Source organism: Nematolebias whitei, chromosome 18 (assembly GCF_014905685.2).
Source record: "Nematolebias whitei isolate Nwh7 chromosome 18, NemWhi1, whole genome shotgun sequence".
Taxonomy (NCBI): domain Eukaryota; kingdom Metazoa; phylum Chordata; class Actinopteri; order Cyprinodontiformes; family Rivulidae; genus Nematolebias; species Nematolebias whitei.
Genome location: NC_056515.1, coordinates 20,556,440 through 20,564,071, shown reverse-complemented (window position 1 = coordinate 20,564,071; position 7,632 = coordinate 20,556,440).

Below are 7,632 nucleotides of genomic sequence, written 5' to 3'. Positions count from 1 at the left end.
AACCAGAGACAACTTCAGGAACTTCTTGCCTGCTGAGGAGAACAAGACCTGGACTGTTGCTCTGTGGTCCAATGTCCTCTTTTCAGATGGAGGTAATTTTTCATGTCATTTGGAAATCAAGGTCCCAGAGTCTGGAGGACGAGTGGAGAGGCCCAGAGTTCACATTGCTTGAAGTCCAGTGTGAAGTTTCCACAGTCAGTGATGGTTTGGGTCCATGTCCTCTGCTGGTGCTGGTCCACTGGGTTTCCTGAAGTCCACAGTCCACACAGCATCTACCATGACATTTTAAGACTTCATGCTTCCTTCTGCTGAAGAGCTTTATGGAGATGATGAGTTCATTTTCCATCAGGGCTTGACTCCTGTCCACACTGACAAATGTACCAAAAGCTGGCTGTGGAATGATCTAATTTTCTGAGACACTGATTTATTTATTTTTTCCCAGTATCTATAAGCCATAAATGACAAGAAATAAAGGCTTGAAATATTTCATTCTATGTGTAATGGATCTGCGTAATATTCGAGTTTCACTTTCTGAAATTACTGAAAAAATAAAATAATAAACTTCTTCACAATGTTGTAATTGTTTTAGATGCACCTGTACACCTGCTATGTAGCTGCCAGGTAACTGAACAGGTACGTTTGTGGACTGTGGGAGGAATACCAGGAGAAAACCCACACACCGAACAGTGGACAGAAAGGCTGATGCCAAGATTTCATCACAAGCAGTCTAACTGCCTGCACCTCCATGTAACCAGAATGCTGACACTTCTTTATATTTATTAATATTATGTTTTTCAGTTTTGTTACAGAAACATTGTGTTGTACAACATCAGAGGAGACATGACCAACATTTACCCCTCATTGTGAATTGCTTGGGTGCAAGAGAACAATCAGTATATTTAAAAATTTTGCTTTTTAATTAAAAGCAAATGCTTTAGTAACATCATTTTACAATCATCTTTTTAAAGATATGATTAGTCACAATTATTTTAAAGTCAAAAATCCAGTAAAGCTCATGAACAGGTTGCAGTGTGTGTGAAGATGAGCTAATTAGCAAACCGGTGTTGTGCCAAAATATGATTCCCTGCCAAAACTCAACCCACATTCTGGACCATTTAATAAAGTAAATGTTTTTTTGTTTTTTCAAATGCATCTTGTTATATTGTATAAGGTCTCTGAGGTTATCTTTGGTTCTGTTCTCCAGATTTTTGTTAGCTTTAGACGATTTATGAACTTAATGACCTTTTGTTTTCGTATTTGATATTACACTCAACATGTTCATACTTGATCTAGGTAAACTGTTTTTCTTGTGTACATTTTTTTTTCAATAATAAAGATAATAGAGCACAAGGGATGACCAGGATGTAAGTAATTACAGCTGTTTATAGGTGCAAAGCAGAAACAGATGTGTGAACCCCATGCTGCAGCAGAAAATGAACCAAGGAACCTTGAACAGAACTGCTCTTTGCTCAATAGCACAATCTGTTGGTGTCTTTAGAAAAACAGATTGTGGTGGGTCATACTGAGACCCACCACAATCTGTGTGTTTCTGATTGTGCTCCTTCACATTAATGTAGAAAGTTTATAAGTTACTCTGAAGACTGTCATTAAAAATCTCTTAGAGGAAAACTACAGGGGCTCATTTAGACGTGAAACTGTCACACTCGGTTTCTGTTAAACTAATGACACTAAAAGGAGCATTAGATCATGTTTAAAACATTATGTTGATGCCATTTCAACATTTTATTATTAATGTGTTACTGAAGCAGCTGAAGATGCAATCTTACATGGATGTTATGGCCATTTTAATAGGAATTATGTGGAAAGTGTATGAACAATAATATTTTACATGTTGTAGGTAACTATATGAATGTGAGATGGCTTGGTGGTCAGTGCAGTCCAGTCTGAGCTGAAAGACGCTGGAAGGGCAGCATGACCCAACATCAAAGTGTGAACAGACACGTTCTTCTTCTTCTGGATTTTCCTTCTTCAGGGTCTCCACAGCGAGTCATCCTCCTCCATCTCTGTCCTCTGCATCCTCTGTCCTCACTCCATCTACCTCCATGTCCTTTCTAACTGCATCCATATATCTCCTCTTTGTCTTTTTCCTGGCAGCTGCATTTCTAACATCCTTCTACCAGTATACCCACTGTCCCTCCTCTGGACATGTCCAAACCATCTCAGTCTGGTCTCTCTAACTTTATCTCCCAGTTGTTCAACCTGTGCTGTACCTCTGATGATCTCATTCCTAATCTTATCCATCCTTGTCTGTCCTAAGGAGAACCTCAACATCTTCATTTCTAACACTTCCAGTTATTTCTCCTGTCTTTTTGTCCATGTCTCTGTCTCCAGACCATACAACATCAAACATCAAACTTAAACTGTGTTCATGTTAAATCTAATAAAGATATCACATCACTGACACCTGACACTCTTTTCACCTCTACTACATTCTTTGCTAACTCCTCCACCCCTACTCCATTTCTCTTTCTATCCACACCATGGTAAAACAGATTAAACCCTGCTTCCTGCTACTTTTTATGTTATTTTTTTGTAACTTGGATTTTTTAATGTACTTTTTTAAAGAAACATTTTAATTGAAACAAATGAAAACTCTTTAAATCCTTGAAAAAAATATCCTTTTTTAAACTCTAAACATTTCGTTTTTAACTGTTACCTCATGTTTTCCTAGTTTAGATTTTTAGCTTCTATTTTGCAAGTTTAAACTTTTATTTATTTTGCTGTTTTAACTTTTAGCTACTGGTCTGTTGGTTACAGCTTTTAACGACAGTTTGGCAGATTTTAGCTTTCAGGTAACTTTTTGCTCATTTTACTTTTTAGGCACTTTTGTGCGGTTTTAACTATTGTTTTGTTAGTCTTATCTTTTATCCATTGTTTTTGCTTATTTTAGCTCTTATACAGTATATTGATTATTTTTCACTATTTTGGCACTGCTTTGCTAATTTTATCTTTTGAAATTCAACCATTCATTTTCGTCCATCCATCCATTATTTTTCCCTGCTTCTTCCTTTTTGGGTCATGGGGGTCACTGGTGCCCATGTCCATCCACTGTGTGAGAGGCTGGACAGGTCTCCAGTCCATCACAGGGACATATAGGGACATATAGAGACAAATGAGACGAACAACCATTCACTCTCTCACTCGCACCTAGAGACGATTTAGAGTTACCAATCAGCCTAACATGCATGTTTTTGGTCTGTGGGAGGAAACTGGAGTAAACAGAGAAAACCCATGCAACCACCCAGAAAAGCCCCTGGCCAAGATTTGAACCAGAGACCTACTGACTGAGGTGGCAGCTCTACCACCGTGCCACCCCGCTCAGTTTCAGCTTCAACAATTTCGACAAAGTTTTCAACTTTCAGCCTTCACACAGCATTATTGCAGAAAATGCTATTTCTCTATAGTTATATTTAAATAACCATGTAATGCAATGAAATACTGTTTGCATGAACTACTGTGAGAGCGCGGATGGTTTTAAGATAGCAGTAATCAACCTGTGTTATAGATACTGAGAAATTACTGGGGGAAAAAACTGAAAATCGCTGTATGCCACTTGGTTGTTGTGCTGCTGACTATCCATGATGCTGATCTCATGCTGCTGATTACTTCACGTTGCAGTGTTCATTCCTCCTGATCTGCTCACAAAGACTCATGCTTGTGCTGCTGTTGTTTTGGTGCATTGTTTTTGTAGTGCTTAGTGTAGTCTTTGTTTAGTGAGTGTAGTATATTCTTAGTTCATGTCTTGAATCTTACTACTGTTTTTCTTTACAATTTGTATTATTGTTGGATGTAACTGGGGCCCTATGTACAGTACATAGTTTCATCCCACCTCATGTACCTCATGTGATGTGAATGACAATAAAAATATTGTATTCGTCCTGAATGGTCATTAGCTTATAAGTTCTTTTAGACTTAAACTTTATCACTCTGAATATGTGGTTTTGTTTAGTCAAGAACTTCTTTTGTCGTTGATTTAGGTTGTGCCTTGTCTTCTATATGTCTTCTAAAAGTAGCTTTTACAGTCTGGAGTTGGACCTCATGCTTGTAAAAGATAAAGCCAAGCTCCCTTCATTGACACAGAATATGAATGAATAGATTTAAGTGAGCGAGGGAGCTTTGATGACCTGCGGGTCTTTTATTTGCTCGGTTGAAAAGATGACAGAATCTGTAGCAGTGCTCAAACAGCAGTTCATTACATTTTTTTTTTCTGACACCAACTAATAGAGCAGCAGTAAAATAATGGAGCTGAGCAGCCTGCAGTTCAACACAAAGGCCTCATCAATGCCAAACGATCGCTTCCACTGTCAGTTAGCTGAGAAAAGCAGGCTGGGAGGTTAAAAAGAGCGCTAACTCATTAAAGTGGGAGGATACTGGAAATTCAGCAGGTTTGGGCTTCTGTAATAACTTATCGCTCACATATGGGTCACATACACTGTTTTATTTTATTTTAATATCTGCACTGCCCACAACATTATGTAAATCCAGTTATAAATAAGCTTTGAGTGAGATCATACACACTGTAAATGTATATTGTTTCCTTTGGAAGCATGGGTTGATCAGAATTTCTTCATCTCTGAATGCATTGATGTTTTCACTTTCCATCCATCCATCCATCCGTCTGTCCATCTGCCCACACACACACACACACACACACATATATATACAACATAAGTTTTACAGACTAGGAAACATTAAATAAAAGGCATAGCATTCTTTCAAGGAAAGCAAATGTCTCACTGCCTTTCATCCCAGAAGTTTAGACTAAAATCATCTGATGCAGAGAAAAATGACCAAGTTGCAGCCATTGTGGTCAAACCTTAAAAATAGTATTATGTGCAATCTCATGCAATGTTGCAGGATCTCAGACTCTATGTGTTGTGAATGACCGTCAGCTACTACCACATCAAGTTTCAGCTCATTGTTGGTAAAAAAAAAAAAGGGTAATTTTTGTGCTGGCTAATTACGGTTAGCTGTGTTGGTCACATAGCTGGCCCGTGGCCAAGCATCAGTTTAGTGTCCCTGGGTCAGCAGGAGGCTTCCTGTGTTTGAATATTCACATAAAACTGACTGATTGTTTAATCAGCATTAGGAATAATCAGAATGATAAAGTATTCAAGGAGTGCTCATTTATTATTGTTTACTTCTTGTGTCTGAGCTGGATCACATTTCATGCACCCTGTAGATATTTTGCTGACTGACAGGGTTGACTAAGAACCGTTAGCAAAGTTTTAGGCAAAGGTCTTGCACAGTTTGAAATGCTCTGAATATGTGAATATGTGCTGCTGGAGATGACTCTCAGCTAGTAAAACATCACATTTTAGCTCAATATTTAGTTAGCTATCAGTTGGTTTAGCTCACATCTAAAAAAATAGAGAACAGTGCGTCAAAGTTAATGGAATGAAATCTAGCCCCCAAAAATGTACAATGGGAGTTCCACAGGGTTCCATCTTAGGTCAGTTGCTTTTCTGTTTCTACATCAACGACTTACAGGACAGTTGCAAATACGCCAAATGTCAGATGTATGCAGATGACACCATCATATATGTATCTGCAAAGACTCCACAACAGGCAGCAGAGTTACTGAACAGGGAGTTGGACAGAGTGTCTCAGTGGTTTAAGAATCACTGTTTGACTCTGAACTGCAAATCAACAGTCTCGATGTGTTTCACTATCCAGCGTAAAGTCTGTAACTTTTCAAATGTGATTGATCAAAAGGAAATCCAAAAAGTGGATGAGTTTAAATATCTGGGTGTCATTCTAGATTCCCATCTTAACTTTGAGGCTCACATTAGGAAAGTGTTTAAAACCATTAAGACAAACCTAAATTGTTTTCATCTTATAAGATCATGTTTATGTGGGAAATCTGCTCAGTTGTACCTAGATGCCTTGATTCTGTCTCATTTCTCAGACTGCGTCACTGTCTGGAGCCAAGCAACTCAATCTGCTTTAAAACCTATGAGGATGCTGTATTCACAAGCACTGAAAGTTTTAGACCAAAACCCATTGAAGTGGCACAACTGTAAAATACTGGAGAAATATAATTTTTTAAGTTTGCCTTTTTTTTTTTTTTCTTGTTTAAAATTGACTTTTAAATGCATTAATGGTCTTGTCCCAGAGCTGGTGAGCAGATTGATTTTAAAAGTCAGCAGCTCAGGAGTTGCAACAAGAGATGCAGTTGATGGAGACTGCAAACCAGCAAAATACAAAACATCATTTGGTCAAAAATGTTCTTTCTCATTCAAAGGCCTCATATCTGGAACAGTTTATCACCAGCAATAAAAAAAAACATTAACAGATCTTAGAGTTTTTATAATTCCCAGGTGAAAAAAATGGTTGAAACAAAACCAAATCTGTGAACACTGAGCCCCATGGGGATGGAGGAGCAGGCATGTGTGTGAGGGAACTGTTTAACTTTAATTACATTTTAATTTAATTTTAGCTGTTTTCATATAAAAGTCCAACCAAGGACTGAGTTTACAAATTAGCCTGTGGCTAGAAAACCTTCGTACAAAACAACGGTTGCTTCGTTTTTATCATGTAACATTGTTTATTGTGCTGTCCTTGTTCAAATAAACTTGAATGAATGAATTTGCAAAACTGACAGAGTTAAATATATTTTCATTTTTGTGAAGTTCCATTAGCTGTGGCAGCCATCTTGAATCAGTTTGTAGGCTCCCAGTGAACGTCTGCTTAAAGCTCCTTATAACCTTGGCCTAGCTTTGGGTGGCCACAAGTTTATGATACATTTTGACAAATTACAGACCCACAAACACAAACAGACACATTAAAAAGCATTAAATGCATTTATAATTTGGTGGTGACGGGTAACAACAAACAAGACATGGCAAATTGTATTGTACTGTACGACCAATTCAAAACTGCTGTCACAGCCAAGTGACTTTATAGAACATAAAAATGGTTATGAACAGTTTATTTTGCAGACAATGAGCTGGAATTTGGTGTGGTAGTAGCTGACAGTCATTCAAAACACAGACTCTGAGCACTAATAGATCATGCAATATCAAACAAGATATTACAATACTGCATGAAATTGGCACAAAATGTTGTAATTCAAATTTAACCAAAATTGCTGCAGCTCTTTCTCTTTTCAAGATGGGATGATTGTCAAAAACACGATAGGAAAGGCAGTGGGTATTTGCATTCCTTTATGGAATGCTATGTTATTAGTTTAACATTTTATTCTGATACAGCTGAAAAAGAATGTACTTACTTTTTACTGCCACAATAGTAATTCATTTTCTATCTGACAGACAGGATTTATTCTTCACACTCAGTTTTACATGTTCAGTCAAAGAGCTATCACACAAGGGCATGAAACACCATTGTCCATTTGTATTGTTAAGGCATTCAGGCAGTAATTAAAAGAATGGGCCATAGTGTGCAGCCTCCTTTCTTTGAGCTTCTGACTCTGCTTTCAGTTTCTGCTTTTAAATCACTTTACCTGCCTACATCAGCCTCTTGTCTTAGTGCCTTCATCACCTCCTCAGAGCACACGTTGGCCTGAAGTAACAAAAGAATGACATTTGAGTACTTTCTTTCTCAGCTGCTTTAATCAAATTATTCTCTACAGTTGCAAAAAAAAAAAAAAAA